At 42.3% G+C, this 16,471-nt stretch overlaps 1 protein-coding gene across 2 annotated transcripts in view; it reads left to right on the forward strand.

Annotated features, from left to right (window-relative positions):
• The first annotated feature begins 1,282 nt into the window (after positions 1-1,282).
• LHFPL2 (LHFPL tetraspan subfamily member 2) overlaps positions 1,283-16,471 on the forward strand; it is a 127,149-nt gene continuing 111,960 nt past the window's right edge. The window contains exon 1 of one of the 2 annotated variants that reach the window (XM_082074526.1): positions 1,283-1,436. The gene's annotated coding sequence lies outside the window, so the exon portion shown is untranslated. Of the gene's footprint in view, positions 1,437-1,585; positions 1,613-16,471 lie in introns of those variants that run through there. The other variant, XM_082074527.1, reaches the window with a different exon arrangement.

The raw sequence follows: 16,471 nt of genomic DNA on the forward strand, positions 1-16,471 counted from the left end.
TCTCTGTAAGGTTATCAGAGCACTGGAACAGGCTGCCCCGGGAGGTTGTGGAGTCTCCTTCTCTGGAGACATTCAAAACCCGCCTGGACACATTCCTGTGTAACCTCATCTGAGTGTTCCTGCTCTGGTAGGGGGATTGGACTAGGTGATATTTTGAGGTCTCTTCCAATGTGTAACATTCTGTGATTCTGTGATTTACCCATCTGGTAAATAAATTTTGGTAAATAAATTTGGTTTTATCTGTTGCAACAGGCAGTTCCAATCCAGCAAGTGAAGCTGATACTGAGAAGAGCTGTATAAAATTAGACACCTGTCATCCACTTGCAACCATCAGTGTATTACATGAAGACACAACAGCAGGGAATGGCAGAGGCATGCAGAGACGTGTCCAAGCCTAAACCGTAATTTTCTCTGCAGAAGCTTTAAATGAGTATTGCTGCCAGTAGACACGTATATGCTTAGCATGAGACGTCTTAAGACACTTTAAAATTACAAAATTATTGAAAAGTCTGGGTCATCAGATTGCTGTCTTGAAACTGAAAGAGTGTTAACTGTGATTTTAAAATGAGACTAGTGGGAAATTTTTTATTCTGGGGGGAAATGTTCCAAAACAGAAAGTTTGCAGACAATTTTTGAGGCACTTTCTTGCAAGGTATGTTGTATGAGTATTAACTGCATTTTTTTTCAGAAGGTCTAGACTAAGTAGAAAGTTTGGAAATGCGGGGAGTTGGTGTTTAGCATTTCTGCTTTCAGTTCAATGCATCTTCCACAGCCAGGTCCAAGGGGACAGATGAGAAGTGCGATAGTTCATCCCGGGTGAGCACTGCCGGTCGGACAGGCCAGTGCCAGTTCCTGGCCTGTCGACTGGAAGAGGCGAATGAACGACCGTTCGTTATTTAGACCACCAGGATGGCGAGTCAGCGTTTATTTGGACTGTTTCCAGAGCCTCTCCCCTCTGGCCCGCCCCCGGGACACCCATCACCCTGGCCGGGGGGTACACCAGGCCGCCCGTGGCCGAGGTGCCGGCTGCCCGTCCCGCCGTGGCGGCTGCCGCCGAGGCCCAGGGCGAGCCGGACGGGGCCTCCCCCGCCTCGGTAGTCTCCCGCTCGGCCCCGCTAAGGGCGGCCTCTCCCCCGCCCCAGCACCGGCATCCCGCCGCGGCCGGCGGTGTGAGAGCGAGGGACGTCAGTGTGAGGGGGCCGGTCCTGGGCAAGGCAGGGCGGCCGCGTCCCGTCCCTCCCCGCCCCTCGCCGCAACTCTTTCCCTCTCTCCCTCCGGCTGGGGTCGGCGGGGTCGGGGCTCGCTGGGGTCCTGTTCCTCTTCCCTCGGTGCATGGTTGCGGCGGGAGCGAAGGAGGACGAGCCCGGCGGGGTGCGGGCCGGAGGCGGCGACGCAAGCAGAGACCTGGCGCTGGGGAGCCGCTCTGCCTGGCGGAGGTGAGGCGGCGGCGGCGCCGCTGAAGTTGCGAGGAGGCGGGAGGGAGGACGGGAACCGCTGGGCGCGTTTCCATTCATTGCCTGTACGGCGGCCGGGCTGGAGCTCCCCGCGAGCCGGGGTTGCAGGCGCAGGACAGGCTGGGAAGGCGCCGCGGGGTACGGGGCACGGCGCGGAGGTAACGGCGGGGACGGGGCTGTGGCGGCGGGGACGGGGCTGTGGCGCCGGCGAGAGCCGCCCTGCGTCCGCCGGCGAAGCGGCGGGACGGGAGGGCACCCGCTTGCACCTTCCCCGTGAGGCCGGGGAACCAGGGAGCGACCCGGCGGGGTGACCGTAGGCGCCGGGCTGCCTCCCTCCCGCCTTATCTCTTTCCAGCGCGGAGGTGCCGCCGAGCAGCCAGCCCCGGCGGGACGGGGCTCCCGCCGCCCGGCACCGGGCGGGAGCTCGACGGCGCTGGGCGGGGGTTCCCCGCGCACACGTACACAGCACCGATCGGTCGCCGGTGGCTGCGGGGAGGGCGGCGGGGGGCTGCCCCGCTCCCTCCTGTTCCGTTCCTGCGGGAAGCGCCGTAAGGAGCGGCGCGGGAACGGGAGGGCCTGGGGCGGGCGGAACGCTGGGGCAGCCGCTCGCCGGCGGCGTCCCATGGCGGCGCCGTGCGGGACAGGGAGCGTGAGGAGGGTAGCGCGGGGGCAGGGTGCCCCCGCCAGGCCTGTACCCACGGCCCGCGGCACCTGCGGCCTCGCCCGCGGAGGGCGAGCGGGAGCCGCCCGTCTGCCCAGCCAGCTGCCCGGAGGAGAGAGGGGCTCAGAGCTCACCTTGGCACCTTCCCGCCCGCGGCGTGTTCTTCTTTCCTCCCGCATTTCTGGGCTCAGTTCTTGCGGGAGGATGAGGATATTTTGTTTCTTCAGGTCGTTTAGGAAAGAGCAAGAAGTGGATGGCACAAGTTACCAGTGAAGGTCTGCTGGTGCTTCGGGCATCGCTCGCAGGAGCAGTGGTAACACACTGCTGAGATTGGATCCCGTAATTCAGAAGTTGCGGGTGTGTTGGAGCAATGTCAAGTAAAACACCGCGCGCTGGCAGTGCTGTGTCTGGACAAGTGTATGTGCTGCCAGTACCTGGTGGCAGAGCGGCTAGGTTGCTCCATCGCAGTAAGTTTACACCGAGACAGAAATGAGCAGATGAGGCTGTGTGTGCATCCCGATGAGAGATGTGTCATTAGGAATAAATGAAAAAATCAAAAAGCGCTAGCTGACCTCATCTACGAGAAAATATTATGTATGTAAATTCAGGGCTTGGCTTTCTTAGGGAAACATTCCTAGGCACCATTACAGATACATTAATTAAAATATCTGCTTGGTCCCACTGCTGCAGTGGGTTCTGGTTGTGCAAGCTCACACCTGCAAGTAGACTCGTTTTCAGGGGGTTTGCTTTGGTCACAGAAACGTTACAGAGCTGTAACTCATTGAGGCCTAAATATATATTATAGACAAAGAGTGGCTTGTTAGAAAGTGTCAGTGACACTAAAATCAATATTCCAATTTATTCTTCTGAATTAAACATGCTACAAAAATATAATCCAAATTAATCTCTGGCACTTTCTTGAGTATTTTATCAATGCCTACTCATTGTTAGATGCAGGATATATACAGACTGTCAGTCTGCTCTGTTAGGGCAGTTGTTAATGAGAGGCTTTTATCTCATAAACATTTTTGTGGGATCATTCCTTGATTTTCCTTGCATTTTCTAGTTGCAGCCACTCCAGATTAAATCACATCTCTGCTTTCTTCACGGGTTTTCTTTGTCTGGGTCATGGAGTAGGTTTAATCAGTATGTAGGAAATTGCCCACTTTATCTTTTTTTTTTTTTTCGTTTAGTTAATCATCTGTTTTTATTAAGCATTCTGGGAAATGCTTGGGTGATGATGTACCCGCATGTCAGGCAAGTAACAGTAGTGTGTCATTTGCTTTTACGAGTATAAATCACTGGGACTGGACACAGCATTACTCTAGAAGAATGTTATAGTCCTTTTTTTTTAAACCTATTTAATCAAAGCAAATTCTTCCACATCTTCTGGGTCAGTCTTGATTGTGCTTGGCTGGTAAGTTTGGATCAGGAATAGTGCTGGCAATGACTGTCGTGATCCTTTTTCATGATCTGACTCATAGCTGTGAAAATTATGTGTGGTGTTCCGTAACACAGTAGGACAATGACATATTAAGTGCCATATGCTATTGCGTCAGCAGAACCTGATTGGACTGCAGGTGACTGTAGAGGTGGCAATGGCAAGAAACCCAATGTTTTGTTTTGCATACAGTGCAGACATTATTGTTTAAATAGTAATTACAGGAAAAGGAAGATTCATTATTGTTCTGAGTGATGTGAAGAACACAATTATTATTCATCAAAATATGTATTTCCAGAAGCTTCTCCTTTGTTAGACATCAGTACTAGTTGGAGGATGCCTCAGTAAAAGAGAAGCAGTGGTCGTGACGAGGGGATGTGTTGAACATGGCATGGCAGCTCATAGCTGATGTAAGATTCCTGTAGGCAACAACCAGTTTCTAGGAATTTCACCCTCAGCATCTTAAAGCCAGCTTGTTACAAGAGGAAAAGGAAGAAGTCTCCTCATGTAGGAAGAGCCCCACTGAGGTGGCTGGGCTTCCCCCTCACCACACCTGCCTGATGAAGGTTGGCGAGGGGCTGAGGATGGCTGCTGCTGTCCCTAACTCCTCACTTGCCACGCACACATGTGCTTTCATGCACCGGCACAAGCACACAAGGCTCCTCTTGTTGGCTGACCCTTTGCACCATCCAGCCTGTGGGGAGGAGGGCAGAGATCAACTTCTGAACTGCTGGTGGCTTTTGGCAATGGGAGAAGCTGTTTTGTGTCCCCGTTCCTACTTTCCTCATGAAAAGGGGCTTTCTGTGTCTTCCCATTTGCTGCTTTCCTCACTGTTTTTGATACCTCCCTTCCCCCACAACAGTTCCCATTTCTTTGCTGTCTACTTAAGGCATAAATCATTTGGGATCTCAACATTTTGAACTCACTTGGGAACAAGGACAGAGGTGGCAAGTGGCTGGAAGGTGGTACTGTCTCTCGGAGCCCTTTGATGCAGAGACAATTGCTGATGTGATTATAGCTGACAGATCTGCTAAAATGATGCCAAAAACTTTTGCCTAGATTATTTCTTCCTTCAGGTTTTCTAGCTTTCACAAAAATTGACAGGAATCTCCCAGGTCATGGTACCAAAAATCTTCCCTGGAATGTGGACCTAACAGGGTGTGTTCTTTTAAAATTGTTGTCCTACATACAGACGAACTGGAATTAAGCTGAATGTAGGGCCTTTGTAAAGCCCAGGAAAACTAAAAAACAAACAAACAAGCCAAAGGAGTATTGTTATCACTTGTCTTTTAAAATCACTGCGCAGGTATGGTCAGATATTCTGAAAGCTGTGTAAACAACAGTTTTATTATTTTGTTTTTAAACAGTCCTCTAAGTAAAGCAAGTAGTTTCAGTCATTTTCATGTTATATTATTGAAAGTAGTTAAGGCATTTTTAAAAATATTTTAGTGCTAATCTGATATCTTACGGTTTTTTAATTGCCTTTGTTTCTCCCTATGTTTAGACTTTAGGAGGTCAGACATAAACTGTGGATAAGCATTTCAACACCAGTTAATCAGAGAATAATCAGTTTTCCCAGAAGTGTTTTCCTAGAAGATAATTTTCTGGAAGGAAATTCCAAAGAAAACAAAATGCACAATGAAAAAAACAATTAAATTGTAAATTTGCTGCAAAAGCAAGCAGGTTACTGCAAATGTGCCCGATCTATGTGAGTGAATCAGAAATAGATCTGAAATTCTGAACTCTGGGGATACATGTAACAATTGGGCAATTATCTTTTCCATGACCAAGAACAAATAAATCGCAGCAGAAGATATTTGGAGACTGTTGTGCTGTTTACACAGTCAATAGGATCCAGTTTCTAATTTAGTATAAGTAATAAAAAAAAAACAAATCACAGCCTGTTGCTAAAGATTAATTTATCCAGTTTTCCTTGTCTTCTGTTCCTCAAATTAATTCTATCTTTCTCCACTTGGATCTATGTAGTAAGTTAGATGTGAGCTCTTCAAAGGAAAATTCAGAAAGTTTAAGACGTAACTGCATGAACAGAGTGCTGCAGCGATATTTGTTCCTTACAACATTTCTTATTTATATTGGTTTAAATGTTGTTAGTTGGGGTTTTCTTTGAGGGTTTCTTTGAAGCCTGTGGTGAAAACATAGAAACTAAATGATAGACCATGAAAATGAAGTACTCTAAAAAGAGGGAAAAAGTGTCCTGGAGAAAACATCATATTGTGTTGCAGCCAGGGGAGGACTGTGATAAATGAACCCATACACACACTGAAGCCTTACTTTAAGCTGATTTTCAGAATCTTGTAATTTTCACCTTTATACAGCTTCTAGTGCTTACAAGGCATTAATGAAGCAATATTGTTGAAGCAGCTGTACAGTCCCTGTTACCATTGGTGTCAATGCTCCTTTTCAAATTACTTTGTCTTATTATTGTAAACACAGTGGAGGTGTTGATAGATTCATGTGTTATATGTGGAGTTTAATGTCTTATCAGTGAAGATGTCTTGTGTTTGAATTAGCTTTAGAGTTCACTAATTGTCCTTCATGTTTGGTAACACCTGACATTTCATACATTGTGTGTGTTTTCAACGATTGTGACAATTCACCAACAATAGTATTAATGCTGTCATTCTGTTCCAGATGAATAACACAAAGTTTTGTAGATAAAATTGTATAGTAGGCTTTAGTAATAATTTAACAATAATGCAAATGATGTTTGCACTTATATCACTGATATGCACTGATGTATCACTGTAGGTTGTTGGCCTTTTAATCTTGCAAGATTCTTTTTGATCCCAAGTAGGTTCTTCAGTTACAGTGCTTTAGGAAAAAACTCTTGTAAGTTTACTGCTAATAGAAATGGTCAATGTGATCGTTGTAGCAACTATAACCCAGACCTGGTCTGAATTGAATGTTGCATTCGTTTATTAAAAGCCGTACAGTTTTTAAACCAGCTTAATTCAAGCAGTGCAGCTTCTTAGGGTGTCTGAGACTTTGGGTAGCTGTGACAGAGCTTTCTTGTTTCAGCTTCCAGGCATAATCCTTTAAACCTGTTTGGAAAGAATCACCTGTGATGTGGGAGGATAAATTCAGCCTCTCTATTTGATCTTCTGTTGAGACTGCAGATAGAGTACCAGTTGGTGCCATCTGTGTTTATAGATTTTGCAATAGTATTCACCGGGAGATTATCTGAAAGCCAAATCAGTTTACATAGGTCAACGAATTGCAGCTTGCAAGGCTTACATCTGGTATAATTGTAAACAGATTTTTCAGAGTTTTCATTGAACTTTCATTTGTCAAGATCTGACCTCATCACTGAAGTGAGTGGTGGTGCTAATGCACTGAGTCTACATACTGGCAAATGCATTTGAGAGAAGCTTTATTTTAATGGTTACATACACTTGTTTTGTCTCTTAGTGTATGTGCATTGCCTTGATATGTCCTGTGCAAACAGTAATTTTGTGGAGGGAAAGCTGTAACAAAAAATATGTTCCTATATAGAGGTGGTTTGGTTTTGTCTTTTTTTTTTTTTTTCTGAAATGTTAGACAAGTGAAATATATATGCAGTGCTGCAGATACAGTTACCGTTCCTGCAGTAAAATATCTGTAAAAGAGAAGGTGCTGTAGATAAGAGTGCAGTTTGTCAGATGTCTGGAGTTTTCTAAAACAGGTTTTGTACAGAATTTCTTAGGAGAGTTCTTTATGTACAAAGAATGGCAGCATCTTTCAGCACAACTATTTAATACTGATAAATAGTATGTGTTGAATTGTGCTTGTAATATGAACAGTGGTGAGTATCTCATGCAAATGCTATAGTTCTCAGCCTTCCGTAGAATGTGCTTATTTCACAAAATAAGGCCATAAGTATACATCATCATTGTGACAATTTTAGCAATTGTAACTGTGTTTCATAACAGACACCTGATAAAACCCGAGCATCATTGTGCATAGGTAAGTTTGCATAATTTAATGTTTACCAGAAAATTTCAAATGTAAGTTCTAGTCTAAGTATAGTAATGTATTATTTTATAGTTTTTACATGTTGAGATTAGTTGCACATATGTTAATTTTAAATTCAGTCATATTTGTGGATTTGTTTCTGCGCTTTTAGAAAACCATTTAAAATTATGAGTTCAACATTGAGTGATGGACCGAGTTTGTCATGATAAAGAAATCATGTTTTTATGCTCAATAGAAAGTTTCATGCAAAGTTAATGTCTCTGTTCTCTTTCTGCATTGATTTTTCTCAGTGTTGCTTTGGTATGGTTTACCTTTCAAGAGTGAACAAAGCTCTCATCTTTCTTTCTTAGGTTTTCTTAAAGCTACTAATAGACATATTACATGACAGCTGGTGTGCAAGATTTTCCATAGACTGTCCAGCTGATTGTTCTGCTGAGATGCTAGATAATTTAGCAGAGCTGTCCAGTTTGCAGAAATGTGCATGAGGTTTGTGTTGTGCATACATGTTTATTCAGTCATTAGTCATGATCATGACTGCATAAAATCAGTGTAATTACCTTCAACCAATCTTTATATCTAAGTGACCCAGACTGCATTCCATAACAACCCTGACAGCTTGAATTAGAGCTTGCCTTTCATCGCAGCCAAACTTGGAGTACAGAAATATCCAGCCTTTCTTGAGCTTGCTCAGTGCAAGAGCGGGACATGTTAATGTGAAGGGTGAAAGTCCAGTTAAAATGGAGCCTTAGGAATGTTCTAATTCATTGACACATGACCAGCCTGTATCAGCAGAGTTTACCTACTTTTTCTGTTGCACACTGCATGCATTGCACAGTAGATGTTGTCATGGTTTAACCCTGGCTGACAACCAAGCACCATGCGGCTGCTCGCTCACCCCCCCTCAGAGAGATGAGGGAGGGACGTGGAAGGGTAGCAGTGAGAAAACTCATGGGCTGAGATAAAGACAGTTTAACAGGTAAGGCAAAAGCTGCACACATAAACAAAGCAAAACAAGGAGTTCATTCACTCCTTTCCATCGCCAGGCAGGTGTTCAGCCATCTCCAGGGCAGCAGGACTCCATCCATCATACGTAATGGTGACTTGGGAAGACAAATGCCATCACTTCAAACATCACCCCTTTTCTTTTTCCCCCAGCTTTCTATGCTGAGCATGACATCATAAGGTATGCAATATCCCTTTGGTCAGTTGGGGTCAGCTGTCCCAGCTGTGTCCCCTCCCAACTTCTTCTGCACCCTCAGCCCACTCACTGGTGGGGTGGTGTGAGAAGCAGAAAAGGCCTTGACTGTGTGTGAACACTGCTCAGCAGCAACATCCCTGTATTATCAACGCTGTTTTCAGCACAAATCCAAAACACAACCCCATACAAGATACTATGAAGAAAACTAAGTCTGTCCCATCCAAAACTTGCACCATGCGCAATCTGTTGCTTTTAAGGTGCATCAGAAGTGCTGTGTACGCATGTGTGCACTGTACTCTGCATAGTGTGTGTCTGGTTCCAAGCCACGTTTAAAGAACGTCTGGGCAAGGTCAGAGAATAGAAGTCCAAACTTTCAGCATAATTTCTCCAGCTCTTGGCTGCTAGTCTTCCTTTTTTTTCCACAGGCTTCTTGAAGCTGGGCGGGGAAGGGGTCTGGATGAATGGTTTATGTGTGAGCAGGTTGTTTGTAACCTCATTTTTTCTAAGGCAGCCTTGTGCCATCACCCGCCCCTCCACTCCCCCTTTTTTTGTTAAATCACTGAAAATAAGAGATTCTTCCTCAGGTCCCAAAGAAAAGATCATAAAAAGACAGGACTAGAAGAGGCTTTATGAAGTCACCTAGATCATTCATCTGCCTGAGATCAGGATCATCCGTATCTGTCATCTGTGACTTGTTCTAAGGAGCTCAACAGTCATGCCATGGGAAAATTTTCTTTCCATGTTATTCAATTTACACCTTTCATGTTGCAGTTTAATACTATAACTGCTCATCCTGCATCTGTGTTGGACAAAGCAAGTAATTGTTTTGTTTTGATTTTTCTTACAATTTGTTTTATGTTGCTTCTTAACTACTATAGCCTGGTGTTTCTTTAAGCTCAATTCTATAACCTCACAGATGTTGTTTTCTGAACACCAGTTATTTTTGTTATTTTCTTTGGTTTATCTTCCATTATGTCACATCTTTTTTGTTTTATCCAGGTTAAAATGGTATTCCACTCGAGGTTTTAATGATGTTAAATAGAATTTTATGGCGTCCTCTTCATACTTGCTGACACGATGCATGTCTTCTTTGCAGCACCGTGACTCTTTCATGGTCATGCAGTGATCCACCAGATCCTCATCCAAGAATACATGTTCTAAGACACTGTTCTCACTGGTCCTTTTATAGGTGGTTATTTCTGCATATAATACATAACTGCATATAACATATATAACTGTAGCATCTTGCACATGTTCTTACTGAAGATGACACTGTTTTTTCAGGTCATTCCTCCAGTTCATCATAATAAATATCTAATAAACATGCTATCTTTTCTAGATTAGCGTTGTCTGGTAATAGAATAGCTTACTTTATCGCATCATTCAGATCCTGAAAATACTGGAAATCTTATCTTAAGTAAGGAAATACATTTTTAACTCTCCTTTTTCTCCTTGTAATGATCCTTTTTGCGGAAGGTAATATAAAGGGTTGAGAAAATTTTAAGACAGAGTATTTTCCTTGTAGTGCAAACGATTTAAATTAGCCATATTGTATTGAAGAATCTGTGGAAAGGAAAAATCGCCATACTCCTGACAGTGCTGCAGACTGGGAAAAGCAATTAATGCTGATACTAATGCTCAGGGGGAAACCTCCCTTCTTCTCTAGTCTTTCCATTAATTTACAGGTGATAGAGTTAAATATTTTCACATAAAACTGTCAGCCTCCATCCTTGTCTATTTTTGTGATACTAATACTAGTTCATTGTATAATCCAAGCCCATTGAAAAATGCAGGTTCGAGGGCAATAGCTGTTGTGTGTGCGGAAAAGTGGAATGTCTAACTCTGGCAGAATTAGATGTGCATAAGAAGACAGGTTAAAAAAGAATTTGAGGAATAAGTCGAGGAGCAGGAAGTCTGCCACAGAGAGTCTGCAAGGCCAGCACATTTTTGGGAAATAAAAAGAACATTCAGGAAAGATAAGGCCATAGTAGAAAGAATAAGTGCATATGTTGCTTTTCTGTTCACAGTGGAAAAAACTGATGAAGGTTTCTGCACAGGAGTTCTGTTTTGTGGGAGACTCATCAGAGGGTCAGCCTCAAGTTGAACTATTGGCAGGAGAGAGAGAAGAATTGACAAAAGTGAACAAGAACAAATTGGCTCATTCACATTCGTTAAAAAATGAAATAGCTGCTACATGTGCTGTTAATGGCTGAAAATGATACATGCACGGCAATTTTAGTGGGATTCCAGGTGTGATTTTGGAACTACAGAGCAGCATGTCAGCTGTCTGTAACACAAAGGTGTGCCAAAGACCAGACATAGTGGACACCTGTATAAACTTGAGATAATGGAAAGAGATAACATAAACTTTTGAAGGGGAAGTAATGCCTTGGAAACGTGGAAGCATATAGATGATGGAGATCAAGTTCTATTTTTAGACTTCTTAGATTTCAGAAGGGCTCTTAAAGAAAACAAGCTGCCATTGGAGTGAAAGTGAAGCTTCTTGCACAGATAAGAAAGCAGAAAACCAAGGGTAGATGTAAATGGTTTGTTGTCACAATGGAGAGAAGTTACCTGTGGAGGTGCATGTGGATCTGTTGTAATGCCTTTGCTGTTCATTTGTTCACACATGATTCAAAAGAAAGGATTATAGAGTTTGTATATGCTGCTGTGTTATTCAGAGTGGTAAACACCTGCAGAAATACTTTGTAAGGCCAAGTAGGTAGGCAGTAAAACAGTATATCCAACTCAGCGTTGAAGAAAAACTAATGAAACATCAGGGCAGGGAGGGCAGACCTACCCTTGCTTGTAAAGCAATGGGCCCTGAGCTGGCTTATTTCTTGGATATAAGAAAGACCCTAGATTTGTAAAATAAATGGTTCCACAGTATGCCACAGTCAAAAAAGCAAACTGAGTGTTAGAAATCTGGGGGTTTATAATTGAGTGTTAAAGGATTAGAGCACAAATCCACCATTTGTGTCCATGGTGTACCTGCATCTTGAGTGTTGTGTGCATTTCTGGACCATCATCTCAAAAAGGATCCAGGAGAGCTGGAAAAGAACCATAGAAGTACTGCAAGGACAATCAGAGATGCACAATACCTTCCATACAAAGAGCAGTTAAGTCGGTGAGGAAAAGAGACAATGGGGGGTGTGATTATAGTTTTATAAAATCATGAATGCAATAGCAAGGGTGCCAGGGATCTGTTGTTTGTTGTCTCTCCCAGTGCAAGAACTAATGAGCATGGAAATTGAACTAGCAGGTGTTGGCTCTCAACAGCAAAAAGAGGACTTTTGTTTCATGCACATATCATTAAGTTGTGTAACTCCACAGGATGCAGTGGGTACTGAAAATTTGTACTGATTCAAAGGGAGGCTGGACAAAATGAAAGGAAGAAAAAGTCTGTAGGGGATTATTAAATACATAAGCATGACCTTTGGCTTTGAGAGTCCCTGAGCTGCAAATTATTGGAGACTGGAGAGTATTTGGGGAAAGTATGGCTAAACACTTACGCTATTCTTATCCTCTTCCCCAGACATCTGCTTTTGACTGCTCTTGGGAGCTGGGGTACTGGGTAGAAGATTTGACTTGGCATAATTTTAGATTTGTCTTTTTAAATTTTAAAAACTCAAGACACATTTTTCTGTGTTAGTAGCTCAGGATAGCATCTGCAAATCTTGTACTTTGCAGACCAAAAGCCTTCTCTTCATTTTCCTTATAATTTAAGACAGAAGTACGTTTTTAACAAAACACAAAAATTACTATGAACATTTGTCTGTCTCCTGCCAGTTGGCGTCAGCTACAAATTATGTTTCATTTCAGTCATGCTAAACTGCCAGATGAGATAATACATATTGTCTCGTTTAGGGAATCTAAGCAGTTCTGTCTGTAATCCTAACTTGTTTTTTCTGATTTATTTTCTCCTATGCTTGTCTGAAATTGTATTTAGTATGGAAGTTTTTAGTTTCTTTGCCCTTCTGCCTTTTACTATAGATTCATTTTAACTGCTGACATGAGCATGAAATATGCAAGATTCCCTGCAGAGTTAGAAGAGTAAAAGCTGTTCGATCACTGATTGGGACAAAGTAGTATAGAAGGAGGAAGGTTCTGTGTTATTATTCTAGAGACACTGATTTACTAGATTGATTTAGAGTGTTGATTTAATTGTATGTCGTTATGGCACTCACCAGCAGATGAAAAAACATGTAAGCACATGATGCAAGCATCACACATAAACATACCTTGTCAGCCGAAATGTTAATGTTAACATTGTGCTAGTAGGTTTTCTGCTCTGTCAGATACTGTTCATCTCCCTACAACTCTGACGGTGCCAGACCAGATACTGTTTGTCCTCCTTCGGCTGATGTCAGGACGAATGCAGCATCCTGCTCTCTGGCAAACTTGACAGAAATGTGATTGTGTCTGCACCTGCTCGGGGGTAAATTTGTGTTGTGTGGCTATCATACCAGATGGTAACGTACCAGATGGTAATCTGGCATTAATGAAGACACAACCACGTGCCACACATGCATTCTTTACCTTTCTGTCATGTATTAATATATTTCACACACTTTTGCCAGATTTTCAAAAGTGGTTATGGGGGTTAAATGAACAATGCTTTTCACTCCAAACTGTATCTGCAGGCTTCTTCATGTCTTACCACCTGAATGGTGAATGGTTCTTCTCTTCTTGTGGTTCCAAATAAACAATTTTATCCTCCTTTTCTCTGTGGGCTGATATATGGGGGAAAGTAACTTTGCCTGGAGGTGGAAAGCCTGTGCAATGGTCATACTGCTGTGGAGGGTTTTTTTTGTACCGGGTATTAGACTGTGCTGTGCTACCAGTAGTTGGGTTCCCAGGTTATCCTGTGCTGCTGCAGTGGAGGTTGGGTTAAACAGGCAAGGGTCATGCAGGCATTAGGAAGTTCCTTCCTGAGCCTTTGTAGTCTGTTCCCGCATCTGCTGCTGAAGCAGAGTGATCATACTGAAACTCCATACAATTTACTGAAGTGGCTTTTATTGAAGTGTGAGGCTTTGGAGGTGGGTGAGGAAGGGCAACATTTGGGTTTGTGTAGGTGAAACTATTGAAGTTTGCTGTAAATAACTGTGAGTGCAGTTTTGTTATTGTTGGGATGTTAGTATATAGTGGCTACTTTGATCTCTGCACACTGACTGAAAGTTAATTAATGTTACTACATCAGGGTTGTTTTGTGACTACCTTAAGATTAAACTGCAGGAAAACCCAGAAGTATTCTCATGTTCAAATATCATCATCTGATACCTGTAAATATTTGAACTGATTATATATTTGCATATAGCAAATACAATTATCTGAATATTTATTAAAGCTATGTGAAATGCAATTACTCATAGTAAACAGCATCACAGCTGTGTATTTTGGAACTGATAAAGGCAGACAAGTTTTCTGTTTAGTCAGCTCTTCTGTTAGACTTAAGCACCTCTCCTGTACGGGCAAGGGAAGACTCGGACGTGTCATTAGCTGATTACACTGAGAATTATGTCAGGTATCATGAAGCTACTGTTTAGATCTGTGAAAACAGTCCAAAGGAAATATTTTTAATGTTTTTTCTCCATTTAGCCTTTTGCTATTGAGTTATACTGCAGAAGAAAGAAAAGTGGCCTTGTGTTTAGTTATCAGTTGATAGGATCATTGACCTCAGACCTAGTAGCTATGATAGTGATTCTTCAAAGATTTTATGTAACCAAACCACACTTTTTAGGAGAAAACTGGTAAACACTCTTTTTTGAGATTAGATTATGGAAGGGAAATAATTAAACGATAATCCAAATAAGTCTTTATTACTGTCCTTTCCTCCTGCAATAATCGTTGTTAAAATTTTGAGCATGGTAATAATTATAGCAATAACAATCTGTTAAAGTGGTCAGGCACTATTTTCTGTTATACGGTCCCTAAAGATGTCAGAAGTTGTCTCAAATGCACAAGAAGTTCTAACATGGTCATAAAAAATAATTTGATAACCAATTAACAAATCTTCCATTTTTAAGTTTTTCATTCTGAATCATTATGTATGGCCACAGAGTTCTCTGCCAAGGGACAGTCTGCATTTGCAGGCATTGATACCTATTACTTCACTTGCCATTTGTGATTGCTCTTGTGACTAAGTAGAATATATTATTTTATTGAGTACTCTTTTTTTTTTCAGTGAGGATGAAGAGTTCAGATTTGCGTCAAACAAGCCAGATAATTTGGTAAACAAATGTGTCTCTTTCCAATATGCTTTCCTCTACTTGAAAGGCTGAACAAAGACTGATCAAAATCGATGCTGTTATTACTCACTTGTGTTTTTCTGTATCTGATAATGTGAAAGGTTATTTATAAACACTGGTTAATTAAAATCCAGAGCATCAGACCTCTGTCTGTCTCTCTGGGCTGAGGCAGCATTCGTCAGCTGAGGGGAATGGTAAATGTGTAGCCATCTTTGCAAACACATGTAATATACTCTATGTTATCTCTAAGATGCTCAGACATCACAGCCCATTTCAGGAAAATTTTGGTTTGATAGATGGTGAATGGGCAATTACAATCCCATTGAGTAGCATGGCGAAGCAGTTTGCAGTCCAGAAGGAAACAAATTTATCTGATACTTATTTTTTGAGGGCTGACCCTCCTTAGTCAGGTTCTCAAAAATATAGAGCTTATTTCTCATTTTGTTTTTAGAAAGCAGTGCTTTGTTTTTAACATTAGTTTCCTGGGGTTTCCTGCAAAGCTTCAGAAGCTCAAAACATTATTATGCATCCCCTTATTCAGAGAGGAAGCAGGTACAATCAAGCATTTGTTTTTTTTTTCTAAAGGAACTGTAAATGGTAAGAATAGCTAAAAACATTACATGAAGTAATAACAAGCATGGGCTTCATATTCACAGATGTCTAGAGGAGTCCTGTGCACAGGGCATTGTCCTTGTGAGGACCGGGCGGGCAGAAGGTCTGAGTGATGGTGCAAGGGCAGATGCAAGGGCTTAACAGGCGGACTTTGAAGTCTGGGCTCCTCCTGGTAAAACCTGCAGCTGTCTCCTGTCCCTCCGGCAGCTTTCTGTGAGTGTCCTTGCTCAGGGCAGGGAGCACTCTGTAGTCTTTGGATCACCGCAGATGTCTTCATTTCACTTGGAAGAAGCCAACAGCCTGCCTCTTAATCTGTGTTTATCTCATTGCCAGATGATAGAAATAGCCTGTCTGCTGGTCTTGCACTGAAACTAGTGTCCTGTTTAAAAAATAATAAATATGTCCACCTACCATTTCTATCTGCTGTTTGCAACTGCCAGCTTCCTCTTTGCTGTACAATACCATTCTGCTTTTGCATATAACTCTAAATTTTTTATCCTAGATAAGTTGTGTGTTCTAGTAGCTTTGGATTTAACCAGTTCAAATTAAATGTTCTTTTTGTTTTAACATGCTCATGCTGTTACTCCATTAATGGTTGAGTATTGAGTTATTACTCAATAGTAATAGTCTTTGTTTATGAACCAAGAGAGGAATGAAAATTGCTGCTCAGCATTGTCCTTAGTGAGTAGAGGCTGATCCATATTTTAAGCTTTGAATCTTAATTTTTCCATGCATACTTAATTGTGTCTGTATGTTTGTTTGACTGAGATCAAGATTTAAAGGGGAAAATTACTATGTGTGGCTATAGTCAGCCTAAACCTGTCTGTGCAGCAGAAGCTTGATATATGTTTTTTCTTTTTTTTTTTTTTTCTGTGAAGTTCACAT

This window comes from Streptopelia decaocto, assembly GCF_964273445.1.
Source record: "Streptopelia decaocto genome assembly, chromosome: Z".
In the NCBI taxonomy this organism is placed as follows: Eukaryota; Metazoa; Chordata; class Aves; order Columbiformes; family Columbidae; genus Streptopelia; species Streptopelia decaocto.